Source organism: Atractosteus spatula, chromosome 8 (assembly GCF_055471065.1).
Source record: "Atractosteus spatula isolate fAtrSpa1 chromosome 8, fAtrSpa1.hap1, whole genome shotgun sequence".
Classification (NCBI taxonomy): domain Eukaryota; kingdom Metazoa; phylum Chordata; class Actinopteri; order Semionotiformes; family Lepisosteidae; genus Atractosteus; species Atractosteus spatula.
In genome coordinates, this window is record NC_142713.1 from 36,102,993 (window position 1) to 36,115,965 (window position 12,973).

The following is a 12,973-nucleotide window of genomic DNA, read 5'->3' on the forward strand; positions in this document are numbered from 1 at the left end:
AGCAAGACCATTCATTGACAAGCTATACATTGTAATCTGGGTAATAGTGTAAGTATACATGTTTCAACAAGCTTTTTGACAGGTACCACACCCCCTTTTTATCCAACGGGAGATTGTTATTTTTTGGGATGTCACGCCCCCTGTCCAACCCAGTGGCATGATGTCGCAGGGTGCAAATTTCCCCCCACCATTGCACCGTGCTTATAAATATATATTTGAAAGTGTATATTAATATCAGGAGTAAGCGATCATGTCCGCAGAGGATTTGAGCGTGCTATATTATACTCCTAAGGAGCCAGGGAGTTACGGCTGCCTGGAGAGCCTGTTTAGGCCTGTGCACTCCCGGGGTCGCCGTGCAAGGCGTTGTGCTGTATCAGACTGGCTGTCTGAACAGTTCACTTACACAGTGCACAAGGCGACTCGCGTGAGATTTAAGAAAAACAGGACGTTGGTGTTGGATATGGACAGGCAATGGCAGGCTGATTCAGTAGACATGAGAGAGTACTCTGAGTTCAACGGCGGTTTCAGTTACATCTTAACATGTACAGTATAGACATGTTGTCTAAATACACCTGGGTTGTACCGCTGAAAACCAAGTCTGGAGAAGCAGTGACCAGGGCTTTCTGAAATATACTCAAAGAGGTTCGTACTCCTAAAAAGCTACAATTGGACAAGGGAAAATAATTTCTTAACAGGACCTTCCAAAATTTCCTCAAACACGAGAATATTGAAAAAATTTTTATGGCCGGTGATGTGAAGACTAGTGTCATAGAGAGGTTTAACAGAACTATTAAAAAAATTATCCACAAAAACACATCCCGATATATTGATGTCCTTATTTACTCTTATAACCGTAGTTACCACATGACTATTAAGTGATCTCAGGCTTCTGCTACATCAGGCAGCTCTCTTAAGGTGTGGAGAACAGTCTATGGTGATCACTTCGCGAGAAAACCGTCAAGGTTTTCATTTAATGTGGGTGACCATGTAAGGATGTCCAAAATAAAGGGAATGTTTGAGAAGGGGTACGAGAAGACCTTCACAGATGAAATTTTCATTGTCAAAGAGCGGATCATGGCTCAGAGACCCTATTACAAATTGCAAGACTATGCAGGTGATGACATTAAGGGTTCCTTTTACGCAGAAGAGCTAGAGAAGATAAACCCCAATACTGAGCGCGTCTACCACATACAAAATATTTTAGCATCCAGAGGGCATGGTAAAAACAAACAGCTTTTGGTAAAGTGGCGTGGGTGGAATGATAAATTCAATAGTTGGGTGAAGGCCTCCAAGAAGAAAGATACTGTATATAAAGCTGTTGAAAAAATGAATCCCAACGTTTTTTATGTTACACTGGTAATGTTACACAGTAATTTATCCTCAAAAATGTGTAGTGTGCTCTCACGAGGCACCAGTTCTGTGGGGGGTTGGGCATTTACTGGGACAATTATTAATTGTAGCAGTAAATCACAAAATTGATTCTTTTAATGGCCTTAGAATCCAACCATGCGATATAATTCAAACAACGCACACACACAGGTACTAATACACGAGGATACATTTATTAATACATAGAATATGCATGTAAACCTAACAGATCTTATCATGAGGGTTATCAGAATACAAAAGGTATATATTCAGTCAGTTACGAAGAGTTACATATATCAAGAGGACATACGTTCGGTATATCATTCATTTAGACCGTTTTGTAATTGAACTTGGTTACAACTTCTACATTAGATACTCAAAACAAGTACATAACTCTTAGGAATTAAATTGATATCAACTGGTTGGGATAACAATTGAATTCTCGAGCTGTAATGCAGTGAAGTTGAATACTCATCCAATCTCTGGGGATTCAGATCTCCTGCGGGCACAAAGAAGCAGTTGCAGGCTTGTTGCTGTCCAATCTGCGCTCTCTGGCTCAGTGCCAGGCTGTGCTGTGCGGCTTGCGACGGTGCGCTGCTGATGCTCTCTGAAGACCGGCTAGTTAGTTTTGGCTGAAACTAGCAAGAGTTTGTGCACAGGAGAAAAGATGACTGTGGGTCCCAGCAGGTCAGGAAGAGGACCGGTTCGTTCCTGATGAAGCGCTAGTTCTGAATAGTGATTCAGCTGTCCACAGTTCCGACCTGTTCACGAGGCTTGCTGCTGATGCTAACCTCGGGTGGATCCTTTGGTTACTCATGGCGACCTCCGCTCTTGACTCTTAGAACAAAGCAAACTTCTGGCACTCGGACACACTGGCTGTTCCGTGGTTGTCCGGGCTGAGTCTCAGAATGGTCAGGAGGCGCGCTGCGAGAATGTCCTGCCCTTGGGAGCCTTTCTGCTCCTGGGCCGTCCTGCCCTGGAATTGTCTCACACCCCTGGAATTCTCCTTAGAATTCTCCTTGAATTAGTCTCTATGGGAGATCTGTGTTGCCTGTTTTTACCTTGAGGAACTTCAGCTCGTTCATTGGCTGAAAGTTTCATGGGCATCAGAGACCCACGTGGGTTACTCGGCCCTACCAGTCCCTGATTGGTTGATCAAGGTGAGATATGAGTCACTTACTCCTGACACCTAGGAATGTAGTCCAGATGTCCATCTGGCACTCCCTAGACAGATAGGCGCCAATGGACATAGCCACAACCATCACAGCAGGAAGGTTTGGGCCTTGCTTACATCAGAAGGGGTGTCAAGAGAAAAAGATTTCAACCTCAGCCCCAACGAGGAGTGCACTGGGCATTATTCACTTATTAAAACGGGTAATCTGAGAGCTGAAATAATGCAGTTAACATGGTTGTGTATGTCCTGTTCGACAATGTGATAGAACTTGGTATGAGACGCCAAGTCATTAATGACTTCAGCTAAAAGCCCATCATCATAAAGATGAACACCAAACGGCTGGAAGACATTCTATCTCGAGATGCTATGTGTTTCAAAGTTTGTTACAGTATATCTACACAGTTATTGTAGCAGTTAGCTCTGGCTTTTTATAGCACAGAACTAAGTAAAAAAGAAGCTTCAGACTTTGAAGCAACTACGTATTTTAAACGTTTGTGAATATATACAACCGACTGAACATTATGAAAATGACCAGCTCCTATATGATGTTTTTAGTTTCAGTTCTAATTATCATTGTAAACATTCTAAACAAGTTACGTTTGTACAGTACTTAGAATTCATGAAAATATCTGTAACTTTCCATGACAGAAAAGAAAGATGATTTTGTGGTAATATGACAATATGATTTTTATTAGATAAAAAGTAGTGGGGGGAACTCATTGTATTGCCAAAAAAGAGTATGCCAAGTTAGACATTTAACAGGGGTGATTGTTTCTGAGGCTAATTACATCTTAACCCTCCTTTGCAAACAGATGAGAGACTCTCAGACGAACCTCCTGAAACTAGGGTAGGGAAAGGGCAACAAATGTCTATTAATAAGCATTGCACAACACTTAGAATACCCTGTACTGTGCATTATTATTGCTGTTTTCTGTTTTGCAAATAAGAAAGAATTATGTCTCAGATACCATTTGCTACTTTTTCCATGACCATTTATCTATGTGGAATATATTTGTAAAGATGTAATTTTATTTGCAGATCCCTCTAATTGAATTTTTAATCTTTTGAAGGGTACTTCATAAATAAAAGCAGTTGTCTGGATAGTCTCAGGAGATTTTACAAGCATAATAATTAAAAATATGAAGGAAAGTACTCTGCTTCTCTAAACAAAAATTGTTTTTATGACACTTGAGTTTTAACATACACACTGAAAAATTCACCTTTACAAGCAAAATAATTCTGTATTCATATATTTCAGTCATAATTTGCGAAGTCTAATTTCCAAAGAAATCTTAGTATTTAGAATTAGAACTTCACCAAATAATTATGAGCAAATCTAACATAATCATTCAGATGAAACTGGGGAAAATATTAGAAATAGTACAAAACCAAAAAATGAAACCTCTATTTTTAAACAAAATATACACATTTGATTTTGTTGACTTTTTGTCCATTTTGCCTAATTTATTGAATTTTGCTTTAATGCTATTGTTCAAATTCAAATCTAATTTAATGCTTCTCAGGTAAAATCAATATCCTGCCTCAATCTTCAGGCTGTTTATCACAATGTATTGCTAGTTTAACCCCCAAAAGAGCCCTTCTCATTTCAGTCATATTGTTTGTTCACTTTGATGAAGGGCATTATATAAAATATGGTATTTATTTGCCATTTCAAGGTAGCTGACATGGAGGACAGGCTCATATGTTCTTATATTATTTACCGCGAAATAATCTTGTGGGTATGTCATCTTGTGGGTGAATAGTCTCTGCACTGGGGTGTCATAAACGGCACATTTGTCTGTGTTCCTATGCATCTGTCTACCTATTGGTAATTTGCATTAGAAGAAATGGAAAGAGATAGGTGCAAAATTGTCTATATTAATTTCTTTTAATAACTAAAACTGTGGAACATAAGAATGTAAAGAAGTCTACATGTTGTAAAAGCACAGGTACGATTCAGAAAAGATGGTTGTCTGGACCACATTCCCCAGAAACCACTGGGGGAATGAGCTGCTGCTCTCAGTCACCCGTCCAGGTGCTGGAAGACAATTTGACAATTGACAAATATAAAAAACAGAAAGTGGAGGCTTTCTGTGTCATACAATTGGAGTGATACAGGATCTGCTGTCTGGATCAGAAGTCAGACCCCCTGTCAGCTCTGCTCAAAATATAGGCAGAGCTTGTGAGTTTTGTGTAAATGGGGAACTTGTGAGTGTCATGATAAGGTAACACCTAAAAACCAGACTTATTCCTGCTTTGTACACATCTTTGCCAACTAGTAACCCTTGAGATGCTTTATATGTGCTGAGCCAACTGCCCAAAGCTTGTTCAAGAAACAAAATCTTATCAGAACAATAGCTGACACATGTTTAGTCAAACCTGTTTGTAAGCTCAAGCATTACCCCTACTTGGTAATAGGTAATTGCCTATTGTCTGTGTTAAGTGGACCTTTGATCAGGGCAGGAAATGCAGAGGATAGGTCATGAAACTACATCAACACTAAGATGTTAGTGGTCCAGTCACGTAATTAACATCCCTACAGCCCCTGACACTTCTCGCCTTTCACACCCATCCTTTCCACTCTGTGACATGAGTGTTTGTGAAACATATTGTAATAAAGACAATTAAGACTGCTTTTGGAGAGGCTCAGAGAGACAATAAGGTTTTAAAGGATTACTTTTGAAATCTGCAAGGAGCATAGCTGCCACGTACTGTATGTCATTTAGGGAATGAAGAAGTCAGTTAGAAGCTCAAAGAAGAGCTAGACTATTGTTTTGGCTTGTGCTGTCTGTTTTTTTTCCTTGCACTACAGATACATTGCACTGTTGTTCTTAATCTTATGGCTGTCTGTATGTGACTGAAGTCCTGGATCCGTTTAACATTCTGTTATAGCACAGAGTGAAAGGATGGCATTAAGCTCATCTTGCTGACTTGTTTGCTGGTAATGTAATGATCCAAAAAGTTCCAAAAAAATGTATCAAACAATTCCATAAATAAGTAATTCCCAACCCTGATCCTGGGAGAGAACACTGTCTTCTGGTCTTTGTGCCAGTTGAGATTTTAATTGGCTTCATTTTTCTACGGGACACATATTTATTAATCTGCTGAAGTAGTTCAAGTAGGTAGCTGCATCAGCATGCATAGGCTGCAAAGGAACAAGTAAAGGTTTATTTCATGCTGAAAAGAGAAGAAAAGAAACACAACATTTCGGCTGTGGAGCCTTCTTCAGGTGTCAAAAAAATGTTGTAGATTTCATACGAATGATATTATAATGACAAAAGCTGTAAAGGAATAGGAGATGGTTAAAAAGCCTGGTCGTGAAACAGATCACTGTGAAGAGATGGAATACTGGTTTGGTGAGAGGAGGCAAGTAGCCCAGGGAGGAGATGTATTTATATAAATACATATGTATTAAAAATAAATAAGCATTTTAAGCTAACTGTGCAGTACAAATGTGCTACAATTTATATCAACACTTAAACATACGATTTTCAAGCCATAGACTACACATCTCCCGTATACTTGAATAAAGAGACATCTACTTATTGCACGCACATCCCTTTATTAGACAGTTATAACAAGGATTTACTGTAGTTTCCATGTGTGTTCTTTATTTTTTTTACTGATGATTCTGAAAAGGTCCACAGGTCAGATCTGGTCCCCTTTGCTTATCAGACTAAAAAGGTTCTTTTTTTTTAAAATTACAGAGAAGTAATATCTTTTTTATAATGTTTTACACCATTACTGCATTGTACAATTTTAAAATAACATTCCTTGATTTAAATGCTATATTTTCAACTATATAATCTAACATCATCTCGAAGATGTAAATGTAAACATAAGCACCTAATTCTTTTTCATTAATAGCCTCATCAAGATCAGTGTATCTTAATGTGTATTTAGAGTATATGATGTTACTACTAGTATGTTATACTCTGCACTTGGACAAACACATGGCAGATGTTTCATTTAGACCATTCTTGATGTCTTTATGAAGTCAATTTGCTTTGAAGGTCTGTGAGGGGAGAACAAGAGTTGAAAAAGCAGACCTCTACCATGGTTGCTAAGCAACAGTACTTGGAATGGAGTACATCAACAACAGTACTTTAAATGACTTTAATGGAGAACCTGTTGTGTATGGACAGTTTATTCTAAGTTTCACTGACAAGTCCCATCTCAAGTCACATGAACCTCGCTTAATTTTTTTCATTACCCATGACAACTCTCCAGCTGTTTGTATGTTACTATGCTGAATAATGTATAAGTATAAAAGCTCTGCCAATCTTAACTAAATAACTTCACACATAGCCTTGCAAGGGTTCCCTTATAAAGATCTGTAATACTTTGTTTGGCTGATAAAATTCTTCACACCACAAACATTGAGAGGGTGGTCTCCCAGCAATGAAATAAAGCCAATCAACTCCAGTCTGCTGTGTCTGATGTCTTTCTGTGGTCTGTCCTAAGGGTTCATGCCTTCAGCTTCTCTGCAGTATTTGCTTTATCCTGTTATTTTAATATTCTCTGCAAACTTGATTAGCTTATTAGCTTATTAACTACACCAGAATACAGAACAGTGAATTAAAGCAGAGTGATTTTCCTAGTACAGATCCATGTTGTATCCCACTATTAACATCACCCCAACTTGAAGGCATCTGTCACGATCGTAAAACCTTCCTCTTAAGGACGCTCCAGCCTTTCCTTGTTTATTCTTTATCTCCTGCACCTGCCTCTGGTTCCTGCCCCCGTCCTATAAAAGCCAGACGTTCCTGCCAACTGGGCTCAACTTTGGAAGATGGACGCCTGGAAGCCTGCCTACCCATGAGTCCAGGAGCGACTCAACGGCATAGGCTTCACAACGGCGTCCTGACCATCTGGGTCTGGGACTGGGAGTGCCTGTCCCCGTAACCCCCTTTTATTTCCCCCGACCCTTCGCAGGATCCCACTCCGGCTTTTAACTTCGTTCGTCTGTGTCAGGATGGATCACCCGGTTTTGGACATTGGCTTTCCCAGGATATTCTAACGGACTCCCTTGGACTTGTTTGCCCTAGATACACCCCCCCAAGCACCAGCGCACCTTGGACACGTCCCCTGTTATTCTTCCAGCCCCTATCCTAGTGTTTTTCCCCCGTGTTTTCTCGCTCCCTTCCCGATTGTGTTGTCTGCATAGGGTCCTGAATGACGCTTCATAAAAGCATCCTTATCTTTATTCAATTCACACACATTTACCCTACTATCTATTGCTTGTATTTGTGAATTAATCTTCTATAAGGGAAAGCCCTCTGAAAATGTAAATACAGTACACATATTTTATGCTCTGGGTGTGTCCATTGCTGTTGTTTGTTCAAATAACTCTAACAAGGTAATCAAAACCTAAGTTTTTGCTGTAGATAGTGTACATCTTGACCATCTCCCAGCATCTTGTTTCCTTTTACATGATCCTTTAGTTTAGTTCTTATATTTTCTATGGCTTTGCATACTGTATAATAAATGTTAGAGTTATTGCTCTATAATTTATCACACTAGATAGCAATTCTACAGTCCAAGCTGTCAAAAACTTATAAATAACATTTATTGTTTCCTTAATTACAATTGAAAGGCCAATGGGAAGTTCGGCCAGGATGACGGGGTAACACCCCTACTCTTTTCGAGAAACACCTTGGAATTGTTAAGGACCACAGAAAGACAGGACCATTTAGAATGTATTTTTATTTAGGTGCTGTTTGGGGGTTTTATACCAGAGGCTCAACTTCAGGTTTGTACCTGATAGCTTACTCTCTAATAAAAAAGTTCTGCTACTTAGATGATATATCAACAGGCTTGATAAAATCAGATCTTATTTCAGGTGAAAAAAGCCAGCACTGCTCTCCTGAACCAAGATAAATCATCCAATCAGATAGCTCAGGATGTTTTTGTTGTAGGTGATTTGATTGTCACTGTTATGTCTTCTCAGCCCCATCCTTTAGCAAAGCAGTATTTCAATTAGGTTACAAAAGAAGAAGCAGTAAGGATATGATATTTCACATGTAAAAAGGTGCTTATTATGTCATCATTCTCATTCAAACAAAGGTAGCCATGTTTCGGAAGCATTATCTGAACCACTGACTTTACTGATGCCCAGAATAATTTAACATTTCTGCTTATCAGCTGGATCCAGATTGACCCCATCATTACAACTGTTACACAAATACAGCAGAGCATAGAACACAAAGGGAACATCAACATGCTTCTTTGGCCCTGTGATTTAAGATGTTGTGATTGACACTCCCCTTTTTTGTCTGTTGATGTCATCTCCCTTGTTTAATTGTTTTTGCTGCTGTTATCTTGTCCTGTTTTTTAAAGTTTTAAGTTTTAAAAATTCTTCTTATAATAAATGGGTGGCATGGTGGTACAGCAGTTATCTTTGCTGCTTTGCAGTGCTGGGGTCCTGTGCTCAGTTCTGGACCTAGAGGTATGTGGAGTTTGTATATTTTCTCCATGTTTCCTCCAGGTGCTCCAGTTTCCTCCCACAAGACCAAAGACATACTGGTAGGTGAAATGGCTTCTGTGAAAATTGTCCCAAGTGTGAGTGTGTATGTCTATGTTCCTTGCGGTAGACTGGAATCCTAACCAGGCTGTATCCTGCCTTGAACCCATTACTTGCTGAGATAGGCTCTGACTCCCCTGTGACCCTGTATTGAATGAAGTAGTTAGAAAATGGATGGATTAATTATTATTAGAAACGGCAGTTTATCTTAAATGGCAACCCATGTGAAAGTCACATTTCAGTTAGTGCTGTCAGATGTGGCCAAAGGCCATTATGGATTTCAGCTAAATATAATCAAAGATAAAACCTCCCAGAAAGTTCAAATTAATTAAGTTAACAAGGAATCCAAAAAATGGACATTAGTGAAAAGTTTTATTTTTATAGTCCAAGTCTGAAGTTTCAAAAGACATGAACCCTTACTTCATCAGAGCATATATGGAGACTGTTAAAATGTAGAATACAGAATACAGTATGTAGGTGGATCTGAGATCAATTTAAAGTTCTGTTTCAGCATTTGACAGATCTAAAATCATAAAAGCCCAAAAGGCATGTTAACTAAATAGTCATGTATCATAACACTATGCAAATCCTTCTAAAATGTATTTTTGTTAAGGGAGTTTAACAAAAAATGATACCAAATAAGTTAGAAACAATGACTGAATTCAAACATTCTATCTCTAAATAACCCACACATTACAAGGTACATCAGTATATACAGACATATACAGAATGCTTATTTTTTAGGTTTGCATATAAATGGTCTTTATATGCCGGCATAAGTTATATGCAGTCTTTGTAGGAGTAAATTGTGGTCCTCTATCAATGTATTAATTTCTCAGTTTAAGTCTTGTACACCAGTCTCTTCATAACACATTGTAAATACTGTACATGTCAGAAAAGTAGATATTCACCTAAAAAACACAATGTTTTAATATAACGGAGATTCCATTGCAGTATTTTTTTTAATTACAAATATTCTTTAAATTAATTAAGTAAATGTAATTACACAAATCATGTCTGCTCTTTCAAATATAGCAACAATGGCGATCCAAACAAACCTAACAACTTGTTTTGAGTCAGTTTTAAGAGACAAGAGGGGAAAAGGGAGTGGGCTACATATACTGAGAAACATTGTTACTGTATTTCACAAAGTGAAATGCCAGTAGAAGAGCGATGGTACCTTGGCTAATATTTCAGTCTGTGAAGTATCTCCTAAAGAAAAGCATCCTATTACTTATCAACTTTGAAAAAGGGATAGTGGTTTGAAAGAAGTGTGTAAGAATGTAAGTATGTCAAATAAGACCATCATTCAGAGAGTGGATATTTTTTTCATGTATTTCCTGAATCTTGATTGGGAGAAAGAAAACACTATTATATACAGTGTGCAGTATATACTGAAAGGGTTTAAACATGCAGCAAGTGTTACAGGTCTCAGAAGCATAGTGCCTCTCATTATATATAGGTCTATTTCGTATAAAACTATCATTAAAGGGGAAAATAGCCATTTTCAAAACTGACAACAGTGATCAATCTAAAACTCAGTATGGTAACAAAGTAGAGGTTTGAGTCTTTTGTTCATACTCTGTTGTATACTTATTTAAACCACCAGATGTTTCTCAATAAGTGGTGATTCCAGAGATCAATATAAACTTGCACTGCAAAATAAATTGCCACTTTAAGTGCAGATATTGCTGAAGTTCACCTAGATGTCCTTGTCTATAAAGATACTGCAATTGCAAGTGATTATGAACAGAAACTCATCATTCCAGCATTGGATTTGTATGAGCAATTTAGTGGGTACCTCAACTACATACCTGAGTTTTAATCTTGTACTGCATTTGTTCTGGTATGCTCAGTCTAGCCATATTAATCCATACAGTCAATTTTTTAAGAGTAATCTAAAAAATATTGACTGTATATCAGGACTCATGATCTTTACATCTCATGATCTTTACAGGTGCAAAATTAAAACAAAATATAATCGTGAGAACACATCCTATAAGTTTGTTATGGAAAGTTCTATAGGCATTCAGTCACATCTTTAGCAGATTATAATTGTCTATTTATGCCCTTTCATACCAAAAGTATCCAATATCCAAAAGCATATTTAAACTGGTATTGATTGTCTTTGTCAGTCTTATTGTGTAACCATGTGGGATTAAGATTAGTTTATTGAAGCCTCACATTTTTCTTTCTGTGATTACAGAGTCCTTTGCAACCTAGAGTAGCTAGAGTCCAGTATTTGATGTCAGTATTTTCAGTAATGGGAGATGCAGGGGGAATGATGCAATAGTAGACAAATGCAAAACAGCAGGCTGATGAGAAGACAGAGATTTTTACTCAAGTCCAAATTGTTCTTTTTCTGAACAGCAGATGTGCAGAACCACAGCAAATATTTTTTTTTAAATATACAGCTCGGTTTCTTCCAATTCTGTCATAGGTTGTTTTGTTTCTTCTGTTTGAGAAGCTTTACACAGAAACATGTAAAATTTTCTTTTTGGTTGTTTAGTTTGTTAGATTTTGTTTTGTTTGATCATAAGAAGCACAGTCCTTGTGTTAAATTATGCATGTAACTAAATAATATATAGGTAGAACATTTTTGTCTCTTTCTTTCTGTCTTTGCAGTGTGAAGCATACATATGTATATGGTTCACATGTATACAAATAATGTGAAGCAAATGCAAGATGAGTAAAATATTGTCTTTGTTTATGTTTTGCTTGTTTGGATTTCTTTCTTGTTTGTCCATACATTAATCAATAACCCATTAAATAAAATGTAAAAAGTTGTTTGCATAAGATATACATTCTATAGTGTTGGTAATGATCATAATTTAGAATAGGTAGGTTAAATTCTTTTTGGCTGTTTTCCCTCCTGAACTTCAGTTAAGAACTTTTTTGTACTATAAAATCACTGCAGCCCTACTATTGAACATATAGTCTATTAGAAGTAGACCTGACAGTTGTCTGGCTGGACCTGGCCAACACATATAGACCCATCCCATATAGTTTGACTTGGGTTGCACTGGAGCACTAGCATATTCCACACCACATCAACGGTCAATTACATACAACCTGGGTGAGAATGAAGTTTAAACCAAGGAAGTCAAGATGTATGGTGATCAGGAAAGGTAGATTGACCAATAGATTCAAACTCCAGATCCAAGGTGAAGCCATTCCATCAAGAGGCAGATCCAGTCAAATGCCTGGGTAACTGGTTTAATAAGACAATTTAATCAGACAGAGAAAATATCAGCAACATGGAACAGCAAATAAGTGAGTGGCTGAGGAATATGGATGAATCAGGACTCATCGAATTCAACACGTGGCTTTTTCAATATGGGCTGCTGCCTTGACCTCTGTGGGACAGAAGAGAGGAGCTAAACTGGAGGCCAGAAGGAGATGAGCAGTGGCTATCACTGGCTATCACTGCTGACCTGCCATCAGGAGGGTACTATGGATAAGGGTTGAAACACCTGATGAAAGCTAGGTTCTATCTGGTGACATTGATTCCTGGCCAACAACAAGAGTCAGTGCAACTATTGACTAAGGAGAGTATCACCAATGATGTTATTAAAAGCATTATGCATTTGGTTCTTAAACACCTAGAGGACCCCAGTGCCTATGCGTTGTGAACAAACAATGCCTGTTTGTTGACTTCAGCTCTGCATTTAATACACTACATCCCCATTTATTGGTAAGCAAGTTGAAGGAAATTTCTGTTAACCATAACATTATAACATTTTTACAAACCATTCACAGTATTACAGGGTCAAAAACCTCTTCAGTCATGATCCATTAGCACTGGTGCCCCTCAGGGCTGTGTGAGCTCACGAGTTCTGTTCACACTTTATACAAATGATTGTACTAGCAGATCCAGATCTAGTCAAAGCAACTTCATTTTCAAATTC